Source organism: Delphinapterus leucas, chromosome 10 (genome assembly GCF_059928025.1).
Source record: "Delphinapterus leucas isolate spDelLeu-1000000601 "Yukka" chromosome 10, BTC_Dleu_Yukka2, whole genome shotgun sequence".
Lineage (NCBI taxonomy): Eukaryota > Metazoa > Chordata > Mammalia > Artiodactyla > Monodontidae > Delphinapterus > Delphinapterus leucas.
Window position 1 is genome coordinate 82,491,446 of NC_143138.1, and position 23,683 is coordinate 82,515,128.

Here is a 23,683-nt window from a genome sequence, read left to right on the forward strand (position 1 = left end):
GTTAGGAAGGTGAAACCCATTTTGCTCTTCTACTTGGGCCTGCCCCGAGACATTGGCATCTAGTTGTTCAAAGCTGTGATGGATATAACTTTATGAGCCACTTTCTAGTTTAACTCAGGGCTCATTATCCCAGTTACCAGTCTCTGTAACCTGATACAGCGAACAGCTTTTCTTTAGAGTGTGTGTGAAGAAACTGTACCCTCTACTTCATCATAACAAACATTACTCTAGGCATTTGCAGCTGTGTGCACCCTGACATCATTCAGAAAGTTGCCTGGTACTCCCCAGAAGCCACTACCCCACTTGATCACCCCACCTTGGAGCCTGTATGTGCGTGGAATCAGGTCCCATTCCAGGTCCCACGTCCACATGCGCCCCTTCCCCTCTTCACTCTCGTTATGTGTCCTGGAAGCACCCTGTACAGTTGTGAGCTTGGCTACCAACCTGGTAGGTGAGAAGTTTGGCTTGAAGGCTCTACGTTTGGTTGTGCCAGTTTCTGTGAAGAATATTAAGAAACTAGAAAATCCTACATGGAACTCCTGTCATATGCCCTGAAACACAGACTCTATGATTTTGACTTTGTTGTTATTATTGACATCATCGCTTGTTGGTTTCCTGGGTAAGCAGACCCTGAGACAGAGATTAGTATGCAGGAAGTTTATTGTGTGCTGCTCTTGGGATCAATACCTGTTGGGAAGTGAAAGAAGAAGAATTGTCAGAGAGTTTCTAGAGGGGGCCCGAGCTGTGAGCTGTCAGTAGCCAACCTTCTCAGCAGCTGAGGAAATGAGTACTGCAGTCCTGGGAGCAGAGGGGGTGTATCTGAGAGATACACTACAGCATTCACATTTTAACAATTTATTTTTTTCATAAATACTTCTATATGTATCTCTAAGAGATAAGGACACATTTTTAAAAATCGTAATATCATTATCATACCCAAATTTAATTATCAATAATTCAGTTTCCAATTGATCAATATTATATAACTATATATAATTAATTTGTTTGATTTGGGGTTCAAGTAAGATCCATAAATTGCAATCAATTGATATTTCTTAAATCTCTTTTGGTCTGTAGGTTTTCTTTCATTCCTTTTTTTTTCTTGAAATTTATTCATTGCTATAAACCTAGTAGACTTCTGTCCTGTAGAGTTTCCCACAATAAAAAAAAATCCTTTATGATTATGAAAGTAATAAAGGTAAATTACAGATAATTTAGAAAATACAGAAAAGTGTAAAGAAGAAAAACTTTTAAACTTCTTGAAACCTCTTCAACAGATTAGCAATGCAAATATGTAGGTATATGTCTTTACAGCAGCATTTCCTAAAGTCTGTCCCACTGGACACTGATCCCATGATATGTCCCTCCAAAAGAGGATCCATTATTGTATTAGTTTTCTATTGCTGCTGTAACAAATAGCCACAAACTTAACAGTTTAAGATAATACCTGTTTATTATCTCACAGCTCTGGTCAGAAGTCCTTCTGGTCAGAAGTCCTTCTGGTCAGAAGTCCAGTCGGCTTAGCTGAGTACTCTGCGTAGGATCTCACAAGGTTGAAAGTTAAGGTGTTGGCTAGCCTGGGCTCTTAGCTGGAGTCTTGAAGAAGGGTGAGTGGGTGGTTGGAAAATCTACTTCCAGACTCATTCAGATCGTCGAGAGAATTAGTTTCACGTGGTTAAAGGACAGAGGACCTGTGTCCTTGCTGATTGCCAGCCAGGGATCATTCTTAGCTTTAAGAGGTGACCTCCATTCCCTGGCTTGTGACTCCCTTCATCTTCAAAGGCAGCATCAAGGGTCAAGTCCCCTCATGTTTTGAATCTCTCAGGCTTCCCCTTCTGTCTCACCTCTCCAACCTCCAGCTGGGGAGAATCCTCTGCTGGATTTTATGTGTTTTATGTGTTTATATTGGATCTGGATTTTATGTGTTTTATGTGTTTTATGTGTTTATGTGTTTATATTGGACCTGCCCAGATAATCTGAAATAATCTCCCTATTTTTAGGACTGAAACATTAATCTCATCTAGAAAATCCCTGTTGCCAGATAAGGTAATATATTAACAGGTTCCAGGGATTAGGAGGGGACAAGTTTTGGGGAGCATCCTGCCTACTGAAGTGACCAATTAAGTTTGGAGGATGTGTGTTTTCTACCTTTATTTTGTAGATTTAAGGGTCTTTGATATTTTTGAAGCTTTGAGTCAGGAAACATTTTCAACTTCTTTTAACCCAGAAGTCCTTAAGATTGTTTGACCATAGAAGCAAGCTTGTTTATACATACATAGCACTTATTATAAATATTCTGCAGAGCTAGTTTCTGAAGAACACATTCGAGGTATGGACTTTTCCCTATATATGTGTGTTTTAAACATTTAGGATCATTTAATATATTTACTATTGTAAACTACTTTTTTGAGTTATAACAATGCCATTGAACATGGGGTCAGCAAACTTTTTTTCTGAAAAGGGTCATATAATAAATATCATAGGCTTTGAGCCTCACACAGTCTGTATCACAAATACTATCAACTCTGCTTTCGTAGTATGAAAGCTGCCAGAGAATTATATAATGAATGGGAATGGCTGTGCTTAGATCAGGTGGTGGGCTAGATTATTTGCTGACCTCTGTTCTAAACTGTATTTTTTAAATGACTGCATAATACTCCATTATATGGACATTTGTATTATCATTGCTTTTTATAAATTTTATTATACAGTAATATTCATATAGAAAGGTGTATGTATTATATATAATAGCTTGATGAGTTTTCACAAACTGGCTATAACCATGTGACCAGCAACCAGGTCATAGTCACCTCTGGGTGGACATTTGAATTGTTTCCAATTTGGGGTTTTTGCTAACAGTGCTATTATGAGCATGATGCCTGATCTACTTTACAACTACATTTGTACACTGGTCGTATTAGTTTTCTATTGCTTCTGTAACAGATTATCATACATTTAGTAGCTTAAACAGTATAAATTTATTATCTTACTGTTCTGCAAGTCAGAAGTCTGAGACAGGTCTCACTGGACTAAAATCAAAGTGTCGGCAGGGCTGTGTTCCTTTCGGAGAGCTCCAGGGAAGAATCTGTTTCCATGCCTTTTCCAGCCTCTAGAGGCTGCCTTGCCTCTTGGTCCCTTGCTCTGTTTTCAACATCAACAGCCTTGCCTCTCTGATGACTCTTCCATAATCACATCCCTCTCTCTGCACCTTAGGAAAGATTATTTGATTTTAGGGACTCATGTGATTAGATTAGATACATCCAGATAATTCATGATATTCTACCTGTCTCCTGGTTCTTAATTTAATCACCTCTGCCTTTTGCCATGTAACATATTTGTGCCATGTTCTGAGGATGACGGTGTGAATGTCTTAGGAGGTGGTGGAGCTATTCTTCTGCCTATTCACATTGGTTCTGTGAGCCAATCGGAAAGCACACACCCTAGTTTGTAGGAAAGCTGAGCTCCAGAATTTTGCCAACTTTGCTTTTCAGTTTTTAAAAACAATGCAAGAAAACTCTGTAGCACGATCAGTTAGCTGACACAGATCACCTACACAATAGATAGACTTGTAGTGAAAATGTGTATTAAAACACCATTTTCCCTTTCATTTTGATGAAACAAAACCCACTGTTTTCCACTCCAAGATCACAGGTCTGAACAGCACAACATTTCAGTCTTTTCCAACTTCTTCCCAAAGAATGGGAGGGTGGAGGAAAAAGGGCAGGATTTCATGTATAAGAACTAATTTTCAAAAAGCTCTGCAGGGTCTTAAGAGAGCAGTTGGTTAGAAAGTCACTCTCCAGCCGAGATCACTCTAAAAGGAAAGAAAATGAATAGAGGTGCATTCAAAGAACACAGCCTGATCTGCTGGGGGAAGTGAGGGATCTCCTAGGAGGGATAAGTGTAGAAGATTTAACCATTCAGTCTAAGACAAAATCCAGGGGTGAGTGAGAGGAAGAGGTTAGAAGAGCTGTCTTCAAGCATCCAATGGAGTGTAACATGGAAGAGGGCCTGTGCTGGTTCTGGAGAATGCAATTCTTAGATCTTAGTGTTCATTAGCATCATTGTGAAGATTCTAAATGCAGGTCCCCAGGCTCCATCCACCGGTGGTTCCAATTCAGTAGGTGGAGGGTAGGGACATAAAGCTGAATTTTAAATAAACTGCCACGGCTGATTCTTATACAGGTGTTTCAAGGACCTTATTCATGTGTTTATTTATTCATTTACTCATCAGAGTTATATTGAGCATTTACAATATACCAGGCACCATTATAAATGTGGGGATACAGCAGTGAATAAAACTTACCAGCTTCCTGTCCTCAAGGGGCTCCTATTCTAGAGAGGAAAGACAGGCAATGAAGAAATACATTAGGAAAATTTACATTATTTCAGGTAGTGGTATAGAGAAAACAAAAAGCAGGAAGGGAGTTAGGGAGTGCCGGGGCAGGAGGATGAGGTTGATTTTTAAACAGGTGACATTAAAGCAAAAAACTGAATGAAGAAAAGACAGCAAGTTGTATGGTTTCTGGGAGAAAAGTGTTCCACTCAGGGAATTGGCAGCAGCAGAAGAACTTAGGTAGGCATGTACTGGTATATGTAAAGAATAATAAGATGCCAGTGTGAGCTTGGAGACTGGGCTGGGAGAAGAACAGCTGATGCTGTGAAATGAGATACCCTATTTTTGCAACAGGGCCATGAGGGAGGGAAGCCTTCTTTGGAAAAGGAACGGATATATTTACTCCAAGAAGAAAGGTCTTTGGGTCATCTTGCGAAGGGTACTTTCAAGCACATTGATATGTCTGTTGCAGGCACAGTTCAAATATCTGTCTGGGGGTTGAACCAAGCCATTGATCTTTAAACCTGGCTGTGTCTCAGCATCAACTTGGGGAGGTAGAAGTGGACATCAGCTCTTTTTACCTGCCAGTATCCTTGCCCCCTTCTCTGCTAATAGCATCCTGTCTTTTGTCTTTGATCAATTGCCACTCTATTATTTGTAGTTTTGATGGGATTGACAATCGAAATGTCTGTTCTTCCCTAGCCAAGAAGTAGGAATGTGGCCCAAGATAGGTTAGTCACACTTTCCCATTGTAATTTAATCTTGAGTAGAGTGACACATGTGTGGATAATGGCAGGGGCCGATTCTTTCTAAGTAAGGCCTGTGGGGAATCCAACCTTTAATTGTTGCTGTGCAGGCCCCTGGAGCTGTTCCAGTTCTTGTCCTTTTAAAAGACTATGTTTTTAGCCTTCCTTTGATTCTGTGAGCCACACCCAAAATATTTATTTTTGCCCTAAGTAGACTAGAGTTTGTTTTTGTTCGTTACTTGAACCAACCAGCCAACCAACCAACCAACCAAACAACCAAAAAAAACCCCTGATACAGAGATTCATAAAAATACATATTCCCAGGCCTCACTCCCGTCCCACCAAATGAGAGTACACGGTAACAAAATTCTAGGACTCAGTAGTTTGAAAAGGGTCTTTAGGTAATACTGATTCAGTTTGGCAGCACTGAGCACTCCAGGCAAACCCCTGCTCCTCAACCTCTGTGCCTGACCTGGAGTGGGGCTTTGCAGCTTGGAGGCTGGTGTGTTCCTATTCCCCTGTCCAGTAGGATCCTCCTCTCCTTAGGCTTGTTAACTCGTGAAAACTCAAGTCAAATGAACAGGCAAACCATCCACGTTCCTATGTTAAGAAGAACCTTGTACAGACAAGGCCAAGGGAATGTTTGCATTAGCCCCATTCCTCCAGGGTCTAGCTCTGTGAGTTTGGGTAACTCACTTCTTTCTGCACTTCCACGTGCTTGTAGAGAGGGTACGTTTTCAAATTCTGCCCCAGGAAGCCCTAAAGTTTCTAAAAAAGGTACGAGGGGCTGTTAATGTGTGGATATGTTTATTATTTACTTATTTCTAGCTCATTTTATGCACTTCCTCTCTCCTAATATAAGCTGCATGAGGGCAAGGACCTTCTTGGTTTTGTTCGTTTCCATATTCCCAGTTTCTAGAATAGTCCCTGGCCCTTAGTAGGCGCTTAGTATTTTTAGACTGAATTACTTTTTTAAAACTACTGGACATCTATTGAAGTTTTGCCAGAAGTTTTATTACTGACTATCAACTTGAAAACCCTGCCACTATAGGTAGCAGTACTTTCCAAGTCCAAGGCTAAGAATTACCTGAAAAGCTTAAAATGCAGACTCCTAGGTTTGTTCCTGAAGCTGTTGATTCAGTTATCCTAGGACTTTGAATGGTGTATTATTATTACTGTTATTATTATAGTGGTGGCTGTTTCGAATTGCATTGTTTTAAAGCACTACGCGACTAGATGATTGTTAAAGTCCCTCCCCACTCCAACATCCTAGAAAATGGTTCTGGTGAGAAAAATAATGCCAAAAACTCCACCTAAGCCTCCCTAAGATCCATTCCCTTCGAAGTTTGGTTCCCTTCACAAGGAGTTGCTGATATTGCCTGACAGGATTTTGCTTCCTTGCTTTAGGGCTTGGGGAAAAAATCCCCTAAAGTAATTTCACTGCTTTGTGATCAAAAGAAGAGGCAAGCAAAAAAAAAAAAAAAAAAAGGCAAGCAGAAGGGGGTCGGGGAGGGCTCCACATTCCTCTTGGGGCTCTGGGATTTCTCAGAGAGTAGAAATTCCTGTTTATTAAAATATCTTAGGTGTGCTCCTTCCTTGTGGCAGGCAGGACAGATTAGGCAGTGAAGCAGGTTGACAGATTTTTTTGTTCACACAGAGTTTTAAACTCTAGTAGGGGAGACAGATATTAAACAATGACACAAATAAGAATTTAAATTACTGTCATGAAGAGGCAGAGAACGGAGGGTTTTTAGAGCAGTGAAACTATTCTATATGATACTATAATGGTAGATACACGTCATTATGTGTCTGTCCAAATCCATAGAATGTACACCAAGAGTGAACCCTAATACAAACCACGGACTTTGGGAGATAATGATGTGTCATTGTAGCTTCATTGATTGCAACAAATGTCCCGCTCTGGCGGGGCATGTTGGTAGTGAGGGAGTCTGTGCATCTGCGGGGGCAGGAGGTATATGCAAAATCTCTGCACTTTCTGCTCAATTCTGCTGTGGACCTAAAACTGCTCTTTAAAAAAAGTCTTAAAATTAAAAAAAAAAATTACTATCATGACCATTTCTTACTTGGGGAATAGCAATTAAAAGAGAAGAATTAAGTATTTATCTTTAGTGTTTCTTTTATGAACAGCATTTTAGGATAAGCAAAGAGCCCAACCTGATAAGGGATAGTTCTTTATAAAAAGAGCTCTTACTAATAAAGGGGAAAGGAATGAGGAATCACCATTTTATTACCCTTAAATAATAATTAATGCAGGTCACACTCATCAATGCATAGAACCATTAGAAGGAAAGTTCCTGGGGAACTTGGCAATGGAGGGATCAGGCTTTTACATCCCTACTGTTACCTGAAATGTATTGTCTCAGAGTTCTAGAGGCTAGAAGCCTGAAATCCAGCACTGCTGCATTCCCTTCAGGAACTCTAGAGAATTCATTCCATGCCTCTTCCAGCTTCTGGTTCCTGCCCTGGAAGTTCCTGAGCTTGTGGCCGCATCACTCCGATCTCTGCCTCCATCTTCACATAGCCTCTGTGAGGCTGTCCCAAACTTCCTCTTATAAGGGTACATCTGACTGTATTTACAGTCCACTCAGATGATCTAGGATAAGTTCTTCTTTTTATAGTTATTAAATTAATCACATCTTTTGCCATAAAAGGTAATATTCACAGGTTCTGGGGATTAGAATATAGACATATCTTTTAGGGGACCACATTCTTTCCACCAGATCTGTCTTCTAATGGGGTGCGCTATGAAGCACATGGCATCACTTGTCATGACTTCTTGCCATAAAAGTTATATCTGAGTTTAATAAAGCCTGTAGAGCTATGATCATTACAGGAAGTATTTGAGATAGAGAAATAAGTGAAATGACTCTACAACATGGCAAAACCAAATGTAGAACAGTGTACAGGACGACTAACATATTTTTTTGTATAAAACCAATGGCATTTTAAAAATTTAAGTATTTATTTATTTTATTTATGTTTTTGGCTGCATCAGGTCTTCATTGCGGCGCACAGGCTTCTCTTTAGCTGTGGCGTGCAGGATAAAGGGCGCGTGGGCTCTGTAGTTTGTGGCACGCGGGCTCTCTCACTGAGGCGTGAGAGCGCAGTAGTTGTGGCGCACAGGCTTAGTTGCCCTGTGGCATGTAGGATCTCAGTTCCCTGACCAGGGATTGAACCCGTGTCCCCTGCATTGGAAGAGGGATTCTTTACCACTGGACCACCAGGGAAGTCCCAAACCAACGACATTTAAAAAGACGAGGCAGTCTATTTTAGACTAAAAGAGATTTGAGAACATAGTAACCTTAGCTAATTAAGGACATAATTTGTGGTCCTTGTTCGGATCCTAATTAGACCAAAGCAGTTCTAAAAAGACACCTTTGAGGTAACTGGGGGAATTTGATTTTGGACTGAGTATTAGATGATACTAAGGAATTGGGATGAATTTCGTTAGCTGTGGCAATGGCATTGTAGCTGTGTCAGGCACCTCTTGTGTCCTGGATCTGGTGCTCTCAGCTCCGTGTTCATCCAGCTGTTGTACCCAGAAGTGTGTAGGTGGAAACTGATATCACCTCCCCTAAACTGCCCCACAGACCTCTCACCTTCTGCTCCAGGTTTCTCTGTTGCATCCTGCAGATCACCTGTAGGGACGCTTCCAGCCCTTCTGTCTCATTCTGAAGCGTTCCTTTGCAAACCTGGGAGTGTAAGAGAGTTAACACCCACACAATGGGGAATCTCCGACAGTAGGTGGTATGGAAACCAGTGCACAGCCCCATTCCCCGTTTTGGTCACTCTGTGCACAATTTGAAAAAAATTCAACAGCTCCTCAGAGAGTCCTCCACAGGATCAAGCCCCAGGTGCCCCCAGGGCAGATCCTCTGATAATGCATCCTTGGATCCCCTTTCCCTCCTTCCCTGTTCCACTCTTCTCAGCCCTGCATTCTCCCTTGGGAATCACTTCCCAAAGTAACGACTTGCATGCAAGCCTTTGTTTCAGGCTCTGCTTTAGGGGGGAACCTAGGTGGAGACAGTGGCTATGAAACAAATTTATCATTTTTGAGACACACATTTTGAGGTATTCAGAGATGAAATGACATGATCCCTGGGTTTTGCTTTAAATATTTCACCAACATACAGCCACTGTGGAAAACAGTATGGAGGTTTCTCAGAAAACTAAAAATAGAACTACTATATGACCCAACAATTCCACTCCTCAATATATACCCCCCCAAAAAAAACACTAATTCAAAAAGATACATGCACCCCAGTATTCATAACAGCATTATTTATAATTGCCAAGATATGCAAGCAACCTAAGTGTCATCAAGAGATGAATGGGTAAAGAAGATATGGTATACATACACACACACACACACAAACACACACACAATGGAATACTACTCAGCCATCAAAAGAATGAAAATTTGTAATTTGCAGCAACATGGATCATGCTAAGTGAAATAAGTCAGACAAAGACAAATAATGTATGATATCACTTGTATGTAAAATCTAGAAAATAAGACAAACTAGTGAATATAACAAAAAAGAAACAGACTCACAGATACCCTAGAACAAACTAGTGGTTAGAGGGAAGCAGGGAGGGGCAACATGGGGGTAGGGGATTAAGAGTCACAAACTATTATGTGTAAAATAAGCTACAAGGATATATTGTACAACACGGGGAATATAACCAATATTTTATAATAACTATAAATGGAGTATGGCCTTTACAATTGTGAATCACTATATTGTATACCTGTAACTTATTTAATATTGTATATTTCCTATACTTTAATAAAGAAAATAAAAATAAATATTTCACCAACATAAAAGAAGAAGGAGACGGAAAGGAGTAGATGAAGCAATGTGGTAAAATTAAATTGTTGAATCTGAGTGCTGAGTATATGGGAAAATATTCTTGGGTATTTTTAAATTTGTTATAACAAAAAATTCAAAAAGTTAAAATTACTACAAAGGCTTTGAGGTAGAGGAACAGAGTGCTCTTGATAGTGTATACAGAGAACCTAGTCTAGGCTGAAGATCAAAAGACTTCTGATGAAGTGGCTTTTAAACAGTGGCTTAAAGAACAAAATGGATTTTTCAGACCCCTTTTCTCAAGGCACTTAAAGTACCTTGGTGAATCTTCCCACAGTTTTAGGATCATTCCTGGAATCTTGCTTAGAACACTAGGTACAAAGCCTGCCACCCATGTCCTTCTGGGGCTGATTTTTTTGTTTTTGTTTTTTAGCACTTACTGCTTCCAACTATCCCATTTTCTCCATGTTGAATAAATCTCTGCTGTAAATGGTAAATCATTTTGTGTGAAATATATTCCTTCACCTGTAGTCACCGACTGTATCTCCAAGTGACTCTTTGAAACCTGATTGTTTCTTTTCTTTGTTATGAATGGTAGAGAGGAAATAGGAGGGCTATTTTAGGGTGGTGCAATGCTGTATGAACTGCCTGGTAAATCTGGTGGAATAAATGCCTTCCTGGGCTATTTGTGACATTGGAATGCTTAAATCTGTTTGATGCCAGTGGATTCAGGCCAGGTTCTCTGTGCTATCATTTTGTGCTGTGAACGAGGCTGCAGGAGGACTTTTCCCCAGTTAAAGCACATTCATCCTCTGCACTTAAAGGAGAGACAAGATTTCGTGGCTGTGTCGGTGACTGGGTTACAAAAATGCATTTTGCCTGTAATTTCAGAAAATAACCAGTCAAGTCATTCTTTTTAATTTGCTTTGCTTTATAGTGCCTTATTTACAGTAGTTTTCTCCACTGGTATTGACATTTCATTCCCAAGGCTTACTGATATGTACCAGTACTATTATGTGGTTGTACCTTGCATATTTGCTTTCTGTATCTCAAAGTACTTTTATAACTGTATCTCATTTAGACCTCAACACGACCCTGGGATTTTTTCTCTTTTCCTTTCCTCCCCTTTCTTTTCTTTTCTTTTCCTCTTTTTTTTCCTGTTTTCTATCCTTTAACCTGTGGGATCTACACTAACTCCGATTAGTATCAGAATTGAATTGAATTGTAGGGCATCCAGCTGGTGTTGCAGAGAATTGCTTGGTGTAGGGGACCCCCCCCGTACCCCACAGTCAGCGTCAGGGTATCGTGAGTATGATAGAAGAGAAGTTTATTTCCTAGATAGATTCCCATGGCCGTGTTGATGCTATGATCACACTATACAAATGAAGATTCACACAGGCCAGTTACTATTTGCTTAAACTCTCTAAGCACTCATCTAGTATAACATAGCAGTTAAGAATGGGGAGTTTAGAGCTACCAAGACCCGTTCTTTATCATTTACTGGCTGTGTGACCTTTCTAAGCCTCTGTTTATCATCTGTTAAATTAACAATGGTAATGACTTCATGGTGTTATTGTGAAGAATTAATGAGCAAATTCACAGAAAACATTCTGCATAGAGTTTGGTATATAGGAAGAGGTTATCGCTATTGTTCATTTGCTTGTTAAATGTGTTTTGAATACCTAGTATGTACTGGACATAGACCAAATGCTGGAGATGCAAAGGTGAGCCCTGTTTAATTTACCCTCAAGGAGTTCACAAAATGTTGTGCAAATATTTTTATACAGCAAAGCAGAATTATGGTAAAAAATGATTAATGCTCAAAGTCTCCCAATCCATAGAGTTGCCGTGATATATGTCAATTGTATAGTATGACAAGGCAATTAATTTGGCCCTATGTATGCCCATAACTGATTTAAAATCTGACAGTTTCCTTTTGCTTTTGCATTCAATGCATCATGCTTCCATTCATTCCAAAGAAATATCTTTCAAGCAACACTCTTCGAAAATTGTTATGTTAGAACATTATCAAATAACCTAATGCGATTAGAGCCACACATTGCTGATATGATCAATTTCAAAATCTCTAGCCTTTGAATATAACACAGAATAATTTATAGTTAAACTCCACTGGATTTTTCAAATTAAATTCCATGTTTTTTTAGCTGAGTAGGAACTTGCAGAGCCTGAAGGCACTAGGAAAATATAAGCAACTGAAAAAGGAAAAAGAATGTAGACTGACAACCTTACAGAAAAGTGATCAAATTTGAAATTACATAGAAACTGGGCAGTCATAAATTGTTATGATACCACGTAATGTCAAATTGATACTAACCATTAACTGGGTTTGTTAATTATTACAACCTTTCACGGCTGTGCAGAGGTCAAACAGGGAAGAAGACAAAAGATGGTTATCAGCCAAAGACTCAGAGGGGTGTATGCCAGCTTTATTGAAAAGTATTTGCTGGCTTCAGGGCAAAGCAATGCATACCCTAGGATTAACAGCATCTTTACCCCATCAGCAATGCTGACAGAAATCACAGTTTTAGTTTCTTTATTTGCAAAAGAAAGAATATTGGAAAATTATCCTGTACCTTGAATTTAAAAATTAAAACCAAAATGGCTTCACAACTCTGGGTTGATGCCTCAGTTTCTTTTTAGTGAAAACATAGTTTAAATGAAATACAACATGAGACATTTGAAAATCCATTCATCTAATAAACCAAGTAATTGAAAAATGTGGCATAAAGAGCAGAAGCCATGTGATAGTAGAAATTTCCTGTTTTCAGAGATAAACAAGTGCATTTTCTCCCAGTGCTGGTTTGCTTAAGCCTCCTTGCTTCCTAACATTACTCCAGTTACCCAGATCGTTTCCCCTCTCTTAAATGAATAGATCCATCTTTAACTATTATCCAGCTTATCTGAGTTGTCTATTGCCAATGTACATTTCCCAACTAGTTTTACAAATATTCCCATCACACGCAATTTTTTTTCCTGGCTCTCTAGGACTGTTTGGTTTCCCCTGATTGTATCTTACTGTGATCACACACTGGCATTTACTATTCACTCTCTCCTTTTGTTTTTTGTTAGTTTTTCCTGTGATAAACTCCTACTCATCTTTGAGGACCCATTTCCAATATTCCCTCCTCTATGAGGCCTTGGTTGTATTCCTCAAGAGGACTCTTGCCCTCACTGTTTACATTATCCTAAGTTATTCATTTGGTTTGGGTCTGCCCGAGTGGACTGTGGACTTCCAGAGGGACAGGGCCATATCTCAGTCATTTTTGTGTCTCCAGAGCCCAGCCCAGTCCTGGCACATGGTAGGTCCTTCATAGATGTTTGTTAGATTCACGGCGTCTTTATATGATGATTAGCTTCATACACAAAAACATCTAGCTAAGAGGCAGTGCACTAAAATCCAGCTTGCCATGGTGTATACCCTGATGTAGATATGTAGCAGCCCTAAGGAGGGGCAGCTATTTTATAACCTGTTTACCAAGGAGAACCCCTTTTTGCAACTTCCATAGGAGCTATCGTATGGGTTAATAGCAGACCTGGTTGGATGGGTGGATAAACAAACAAGTGAATTAAGTTCACCATAATTCCTAGAGCTATTAAAAAAACAAAAAAGCTAAAGAAGCTTTTTCACTGGGCTAAAACTACTCTCCAGTCTAGTTATCAAAACTGATCAGATTCAACAGGTAATTAATTGCTCATCTCTTTATTCTAGTCGATCTCTGACTAATGCTGTGAAGGATAAACCCTGATATCTATATCTTAGATTGTATTACTCCATTGGCAATGGCATCTGAATGGTATTATTTTGAATGCAAGAATTTCTTATGATAATTTTGTGTGTGCATACTGTCTTTCTCTCCTACAGAGTAGTGCCAACTCTTAAACATTATGCAGTGATACTGAAATGTGTCAATAAAGAGTCCATCACCTGTTACATAAGCATTTATATGCTCAGTAAAAGAGGATGGCCCCAAGGTCTAGTTGTGTAAGAGCCATTACGAAAAGAAAAAAGAAAGAAAACAAAACCCCACAAAATTTTCCAGGCAAAAGGCAGGCTGTTTAGTTGATTTAAAATAAATATTTTTGTTAGAGTGGATTTGTTCCAGCATACTCAAAATACTGATTCCTATACTGTAACACCTCATTTCATATTATAAGTAGACCGGAAGAGAATGTTGGTTATAATCTTATTCCTTCATTCACTCATTAAATTACTCAAAAAATATTTACATTTCTTCAATGCTCACTGTAATGCTTAACATATAATACTTACTCAGTGAATATATTGAATTTATTCAAGTATGCATTCTTGCGTTAATATTAATGGGACAGCCACCACAGGCTAGACATTGGTAAGTCCTAGGGATGTGTTGGTGATCAGAGCAGGTAGTCTCTGCCCTCATGGTGCTTAAAATAATTGATCTATTTTTGAGTTTCCATACTGAATGAGTGTACCCTATTCTTAAATATTCTACTGAATGAGATATTTAGTGAATAGTTTTCAATCCTGGCTGCACTTTAGAACCACCTAAGATGCTTCTTCGCTATACTTATGCTTGGGCCCCTAACCCAGACCAATTAAATCAAAGCCATTGAAAGTGGGTACCAGGCATAGCTATTTTTCAAAGCTTGCCAGGAGGTGATGAGGCACAGCCAAGACTGAGAATACTAAACCATTCCCTACCCTTTTGGACTATCACTGTTAGGGCTTGAATTGTGTCTCCCCTCCCCCCAAATTCTTTTGCTGGCATCCTAACCCCTAGTACCTTATTTGGAAATAGAGTCCTTACAGAGATAATCAAGTTAAAATGAGATCAACCGGAGGGCTCTAATTCAGTATGACTGGTATCCTTATGCAAAGTGGATATCTGGAGGCAGACACCCAGGTCTGGGGAACACCATGCAAAGAGGAAGGCAGGGAGATTGGAGTGTTGCTTTTACAAGCCATGGAATGAAGCCCCTGAGCCCAGGGGAGTGCTATCTCTCTCTTCCTTCCAAAGCACATTATTTCTATTGAGTCAAAGTGTTGAAATGTAAATGACCAGCCCACCTGAAGCTGGAGTCTGATAGCCTGACTCCATGATGAATAATCAATGCACAATAATTCCACATGCCAAGCAAAGCTCAGGGTTGACAGCAGCTGCTTCTGGCAGATCAATAAAGTACTTGAAGACACTTGTTTCAGTGGCTCTTTAAATTCCACATCATCGTTTGATTTGCTCCGACAACATTCAAGTCTTGCCTCTTTAAGTTATTGTTTTAGCAAATTCAATTTACAATTACTTTCAATATGGAAAGCTTAAGAGATTCAGTTTAATGCCTTATTAGCTATAAAATCAACCACTGTTTCAACTGCATGGTGTGAAGAGCCCTGAAAAGGCTTTTGTTGCTTGGCTAAGCTTTCCCTCTGAGTTTCTGACCAAGTGACAGCTTCTTCAATTTTAGAGCTGTCCTCACAATACTTGCTTTCTAAGCTCCTAATCTTTGGACCCAAATTTTCCCTCCAGTGTCAGGGATTCCTGGGGTAAAAACAAGCTACTTTGAAGACATGCCTCCCAGCAGTGAATTTTTGCTTATCAAGTGTGAATCCATGCAATAGACAATTTCTAAAGCTCAAATAATGTAGATTTTATTTTTATTTTTTGGCCCTGCTGTGCGGCACACGGGATCTTAGTTTTCTGACCAGGGATCGAACCTGTGCCCCCTGCGGTGGCAGCACAGAGTCAACCACTGGACCTCCAGAATAGTCCCAGATTTTATTTTCATTATTTATTTATTTATTTGGTTGCACCGGGTCCTAGTTGCAGCAGGCAGGCTCCTTAGTTGCGGCATGTGAACTCTTACTTACGGCATGCATGTGGGATCTAGTTCCCTGACCAGGGATCAAACCTGGGTCCGCTGCATTGGGAGCGTGGAGTCTTTTTTTTAAACATCTTTATTGGAGTATAATTGCTTTGCAATGTTGTGTTAGTTTCTGCTATATAATAAAGTGAATCAGCTATATGTATACATATATCCCCACAACCCCTCCCTCTTGAGCCTCCTTCCCACCCTCCCTATCCCACCCCTCTAGGTGGTCACAAAGCACCGAGCTGATCTCCCTGTGCTATGCGGCTGCTTCCCACTAGCTATCTATTTTACGTTTGGTAGTGTATATATGTCAATGCCACCCTCTCACTTCGTCACAGCTTACCCTTCCTCCTCCCGTGTCCTCAAGTCCATTCTCTACGTCTGTGTCTTTATTCCTGTCCTGTCCCTAGGTTCTTCAGAACCGTTTTTTTTGTTTTTTGTTTTTAGATTCCATATATATGTATTTGGTTTTCTCTTTCTGACTTACTTCACTCTGTATGACAGACTCTAGGTCCATCCACCTCACTACACATTTCTTTTTATGGCTAAGTAATATTCCATTGTATATATGTGCCACATCTTCTTTATCCATTCATCTGTTGATGGACATTTAGGTTGCTTCCATGTCCTGGCTATTGTCAATAGAGCTGCAGTGAACATTGTGGTACATGACTCTGTCTGAATTATGGTTTTTTCAGGGTATATGCCCAGTAGTGGGATTGCTGGGTCGTATGGTAGTTATGTTTTTAGTTTTTTAAGGAACCTCCATACTGTTCTCCATAGTGGCTGTATCAATTTACATTCCCACCAACAGTGCAACAGGGTTCCCTTTTCTGGGAGCGTGGAGTCTTAACCACTGTGCCACCAGGGAAGTCCCCCTAGATTTTATTTTTAAATCAAGGGGCAAAATGGCCGTTACAGTGGGCTGGCCTTATTAGGGGTAAAGAGGAGAGTCTGTTGCTATGTTGGTTGAATCATTTTATAGCAATGGATATTTGTGTCTCTGCATAACTAAATGTTAAAAGTGAAGAAAATCCTCACTACTTCAAATATAACAGACCTTCCTATGGTGCACAAGGTCCCACAAGGTCTTTTCAGCACCTGTTTCTCGGAACTCAACTTCAGCCACCCACCAGTAGTCATTGCCCTCCTGCCCCTGACCTTGATGTTCCCCAAGCATGGAAGCCTGATCCCATGTGTGTTGATAGATAGCATTTATTGATAGAAAGCTGTTCCCTCACTTTTTTTTTTTTTGCCTGGCTTGCTTCTTCTCAACATTCAGGTTTCTGATTAAACATCATCAAACCTGAGAAGCCTTCTCTGACCATCTTCTTTGTTCCCCTGCCCACCTTGGTCACTCTCCATCTCTTTATCATGCTTTGTTTTTCTCACAGCCATCGTCTCTTTATATGTAAAATTATTATTTATTTTACTATTTTTAAATCATTGGTCTTTCCCTTCCCTACGCTCAAGTACTAGAACATAAACTCCTTGGAAAAAGGGACCATTGTTGATGTTCACCTGTTTGTCCAGTGCTGGTGATTGGCATATAGTTTGCACTCCATACATATTGGTTGGATGAATAAATAGCTGAAGCAGTACTTTACTTATTGCTGCCTAAAAAACTACCCTCAAAACAAAGTAGCTGAAATCAAAAGCCATGTATTCTTCATCTGGATTGGTGGGTGATCAGGCAGTTCTGTTTTCTGTGCGTGGTCTGGGTGGCTCCCTTGTGGCGGCTGGGGTGCCTGAGCCTCTTTCTCTACACATTCTTTCATCTTATATTCTTTAATTTATTCAGGTATGGTGATCTCAGAGCTTAAAAGGGTGAGAGCAGGAGCTGCAAGGCCTTTTAAGACACAGACTGGAACATGCACAAAGTCACATTTGCCATTTCTACTGGTTAAAGAAAGGCACAAGACTTGCCAAAATTCAACTGAGTAGCTGAATAGACTTGGCCTCTTGATAGAAGGAATGACAGTGGAGCATGGGCACAGGGAATGTGACTCATTATGGGATCATTATTGTAATAATCTGCCCTAAGCCCCAAATGATATATTTTTGTACAAAGACTCCATCTGACCTATACATGAGCATAAGCTTTTGAGACATAGGATTCATGTCTTACACATTCATATCTCAGGCATTTGCATTTCTATTGCCTCTCATAATACCCCACATACCACAGACAATAAGTGTCTCATTATTTTTGCTGCTACTGTTGTATTTACTTCTCTCTATTTAGGATATGCTTTATTTTTACACTCATATCAATGGGCATGCAGGGATTCTCCAAAGACCTTAGGTACATCATTTCAAGAAAATGGGAGTGGATTCTGGAATAAATTATACTGATTTTAATTCGGACATTTCAAACTTTTTTATTGCTTTTGCAATTGAAGAATTGATCTCAACAAGGCAGACGAAGCAAAAATAGATTGGTTTTATTGCATTCACAGCGACCTGACTAAAAAACATAGTCGTTATGAGAAAAATAATTTTCCTTCCTATTTCATTACAGATGATTTTTTTATTTCAAAAATTTATTGGCTTTAATATAGTAAGTAAAGAAGATGATGAATTTTATTTAGAGTTGTGCAGAATTGTTTGGGGCAGTTAGAAAACACATTTCTTAGAATGTATCTTTCTCATTCAGATGATTGCAAAGCTTATTTTGATCAAGAAGATGCCTCTCACTGTGTGATACTTTTTGTGTTGAATGAGCAACACTCCAATGGTCAGTCAGACAATTCACATTGAACTGACTTAGATCTTTTCCCCTTAAAGAAATATTGAAATGTGAGTCACTACTCAAAATCTTTTCTTAGAAAATGAAACACTCAAGTTTGATTTAGAAAATTTCTAGAATATAGAGGGAATAGAGAAGAAAGTAAAAATCACCTCATCTCCTGAAATTGCATCTTGAACGTTTATGATTAAGATATAACATCCAATATTTAATTAAATTTTGAATGTTCCCTATTTGAACTCTAGAGACCAATAGATTTGGATACATTTCCTGATAATTCCACTAACCAAACTGCTGCTGCTAAATAGATTTTGGATAACTTAGAATGCCTTGTTATTAGAAACTGCTGTGTAAACTCCCCCTAACAGATCGGACTTGAATAGCAAGGTGTCCTTTTGTAGAGACTATCTATGCTCTTTAAAGAAATTGGTATCCTACTGATCCTATGATCTATACTGTTTGTATGTTACAGTTTTTCCCTGAAAAATGTATTGTAAAGGGAAGATTCCAGCTGGGGACATGATTTGTCAATCTGTCTAAGGCCCCACATAAAAACAGTATAACTAGACAGCAAAAACAAAGCCTTCAGAGAATATTTAGCACAAAGCCATGTCACGGGGCCTCTTCACAGACTCCACATGCAGTCCATGGGGAGAAATGTGTTTACACAAGTAATAACATGGTGCGATAAATGCTCTGTTCTGAGCACTATTAGGGTGAGGTTGGGGTGCAGGGGGTTCGTATAAAAGACTTCACAGAGCATCAAAGAATATTTACAAAGAGTGTCATACTGGTTACTTAGGGGTAAGCCTCACACATAGAGTTCTTCCTTCAGTATTGCCCACTTTCTTCTTACTCATTCAGACATTTTTTTCCATGGTACTAGCTGTGCATATCTGATATTCTGAAGTTCTAAGGGTTGCTTTCTACTTTTGCCAGATCAATTACAGATTATTTCAAGAAAATAGGTCTTGTCATTTATATACATCAAGGAGAATAGTAATGACTACTGAGTCTAATTCTTAGAGGTGGATTCATTGTTTGTCCACTCCCCAACTGCAGCTTTATTTTACTTTATTTTTTCCAGCTTTATAGAGGTATAATTGACATATAACATTGTATACATTTAAGGTGAAAAATGTGTTGATTCGATACATTTATATATTGCAAAAATGATTACTACCATATCTAACACCTCCATCATGTCACATAATAACCATTTTCTTTTCGTGCTGTGAACATTTAAGATCTACTCTCTTAACAACTTTAAGTCTGTAATACAGTATAATTAACTATAATCACTGTACTGTACATTAGATCCCCAGAACTTAGTCTTGTAACTGAAAGTTTGTACCTTTTAGTGGCTATATATATATATTTTTAACATCTTTATTGGATGTGGTTATAATTTTAAACAATGTTTTTCAACCAAGGGCACCATACACAAAAAGTTGCAAGTTTTAGGTGTTAAAATGCAATTGTAGAAGGTTATCAAATCCATTATTTCTATGCTTTGGTCTTTGATATGTTCCAGCTTACGATAGATAGAGTTTGATGACTAAACAATTACTGAAGCTTGTTTTACTTCTTTATAATACATGTTAGTGGTATATTACAAGTGTTGCATGCTGATTTCAGAAAAATTATAAAATATTTATTAGGAAAGTAATAAAAGATTACCTGTGCTTCCAATCTTGGGCAAAAATTGCTGTTTAATGTTTGGGGTATATATTCCTTCAGGATATTTTTCTATTCAAATATATTGTTTTCTCAGAATGAGATGATTTATATACTGTTTGCAATCGGATTTTCTTTTAACAATTTCAATAAATAATCCTCCACAGCTTTAAATGGCTTAATGTATTTTATTGTATGGACATATCATAATAAATTAACTGATCACCTGTTATGATTAGATAGTCTCATTGTCTTCATTTTTTTTTTTTACTTTCATGAAAATGATGTAATAAAAACTGCACATTTATTTTGGCTAATTTGTCCAATTGCTTAATTAAAAATAATTCATGGACATGGAATTAAGAAAATTAATTTTAAGAAAGAAAAATATATGCATGTTCATGCTTTCAATCAAATTACCAAATTACTTTTCAAACTGTACCATTTTATATCTTACTAGAAATGTAAGATATGCCCTGTTATTCACAAGCAATGAATTTTTTTGCAAGCAATGAATTCCTCCCATTGCTATTTTAATTTTCATTTGTTTGATTATTAGTAAGGTTGAACATATTTGTTTTTTATATTTATTGTCTACTAATAGACCAAAGGAAGTGTTAATTAAGAGAGCTTAATTAAATTGGGCCATGAAGCATTTATTGACTGGCCCTCAACCCAGTGATTTAGTATATTAATAGAAGAATTTAAAAATAAACTTTGGTCTATCTGTGTTGGAATAATATGTAACTTTGAAAAAGAATTCAGTAGTCTCCTAAGTATTGAAAAGAAAACATCTATAAGAAATGTTAAGTGACAAAAAGCATATTGCAGAATAATCCATATAGTGAAATTTCATTAATGTAAAAAACAAGCCATAAGACAGAACTTACATTTTTTACAATTAAAATGTTTATTTATTAATTAAAATTTGAATTTTATTATAAATTTTATTTTCTTATTTAAATTAAAAATGTACAAAAGCTTATTTATCTGTGTTGAGACTCTTTCCCATCTCTGTCACAGACACTTGATTCCTTTTCCTGAAGGTTATCAAGTTTGTTTTATCTTTTTAATCTTTTCAGAAATATTTTCATACTTTTTTTTTTTTTTTTTTTTTTTTGCGGTACGCGGGCCTCTCACTGTTGTGGCCTCTCCGGTTGCAGAGCACAGGCTCCGGACGCGCAGGCCCAGCGGCCATGGCTCACGGGCCCAGCCGCTCTGCGGCATGTGGGATCTTCCTCGACCGGGCACGAACCCGTGTCCCCTGCATCGGCAGGCGGACTCTCAACCACTGCGCCACCAGGGAAACCCCTTTCATACATTTAAAAAAAATGGATGCATACTTTACACAGCGTTCTGTACCTTGCTTTTTTCATTTGACAGTATATTTGAGACCTTGCCATATTTATACATAAAAGTTTCCTGACTTGTCTCTTGTGGCCTCAGAGAATTTTATTATATGGATGAATCATGTATTAGTCTCCGAGTAATGGATTTTAAGCTTTTCACCAATCTTTTGCTAGTACTAAAAATGCTGCATATATATATATATGTATATAAAATTTCAAAATGAATTTCAAAATGTCTGAAAGCTTTAAAAACAAATAAAGTTGACTACCACCATGGAAAGGGAAAGGAGAAGGGAGTGTGCTAGGGAGGATTTTACTACTTATAGCATGCACTTTTTTGATTGTCCAAACCTTTTTTTTGTGTGTGTGGTACGCGGGCCTCTCACTGTGCTCTCCCGTTGCGGAGCACAGGCTCCGGACGCACAGGCTCAGCGGCCATGGCTCACGGGCCTAGCTGCTCCGTGGCATGTGGGATCCTCCCGGACCGGGGCACGAGCCCGTTTCCCCTGCATCGGCAGGCGGACTCTCAACCACTGCGCCACCAGGGAAGCCCTGACTGTCCAAGCCTTTTTTCTCAAAATTTTACTACTTTGAATTTTAAAATGAATTTAAAAGTCATTAGATTAAAAATAGTGATTTAGATTCAGAATTATGGTTTGGACAGGTAAATACATCTGGGAAGTTGGCACTGGAAGAAATTGTAATGGAAAGTTGGTCATTTCTAAACTAATTCCTTCTCCTCCTGGTGGTGGTGGTTAGGCAGATAAATATCAGCTTGCAGAGAAAAAAAAGAAGAGTTTTTGTCTTTTAGAACCTCAGTTCTAGAAGGAAATAGGCTTAGAACTTGATTTTGTTCTTTTGATTATCAAATTCCTCAGATGGAAACCAGGATGATTGAAGGCTGGTGGGGTAGGTTTTCTGTAGTTGAAGGAATTATACACATGCAGACATTAAATATCTATGTAACACACTGTCTAGAGGCATATTTGTAAATCTACAGCGATTCACATAAAAAATAAAGATTTAGACTTTTGTCCGCCTGCCGATGCAGGGGACACGGGTTCGTACCCCAGCCCTGGAAGATCCCACATGCCACGGAGCGGCTGGGCCCGTGAGCCATGGGCCACTGGGCCTGCGCGTCCGGAGCCTGTGCTCCGCAACGGGAGAGGCCACAACAGTGAGAGGCCCGCGTACCGCAAAAAAAAAAGATGTAGACTTTTAAAATGATTTATTCGGTTACATGTTGACATCAGACTTTTCACTGGATCTTAATATTTCACACTGTAATGCTTGATCAGATTGAATATTGAACATAAAAAGTACAAACATTTATGAAAAATGATATAATTTATTTTGTGAAACCAATCCCAAATACATGAAGACATGGGGCTTGAATTAATTCATCAAGAATATCAATAAGCTGATAAATCAGGGGCATTTTCATTTCAATCATAGTCTTTAAGCTATATTCACGGAAAAATTACTTATTAAAGCAGCCATATATGTGATTAATGGGTTGGTAGTGGTACCAATTACTCATTAGAATGCAAGGACTAAAATACCCTAGGACTTGAGAAAATATAGTGATTTTCATTAAAAGTGTTGGCTAGGTCTCAAATTCTCAATGGGTTTGTATTCTGAGCTTTAAGAGCATGGTTTTGATCTCAAATGAAAGGGAAATTATCTTAGGAAGGTCTAAAGTTACTCTAACGAAATGAAACCTTTCTTTGGTATATGGTTATTTAAACAAAAGTCCCCACTTTGAGATAAAGAACCAGGTTTCCATCTATCTACATATATTTTAAAAGTTAAAAATTTGGAATGTGTAATTTTTTTTAACCTATTGAATGCTTGATCATCTACAGATAAGGTAAAAGTTCTCAATTCCCCATGGCTAATTGTGTGGGTGCTATTTTAGCAAGGTGGCCTATGTGGCTGTTTAAACAGTAAAACCAAACTTTAAAATTCATAAATTCAATTGGACATCAGATTAACATCATTAATCATAATTACAAGATAAATAGTGCATGTAAGGATGACTTTCTTAAATATTAAAAATAGTTTCTCCATCATTACCACTAAACACTGCAGCTCAGAGTAGAGGAAAACCTGCTGTTAAGTAAAGA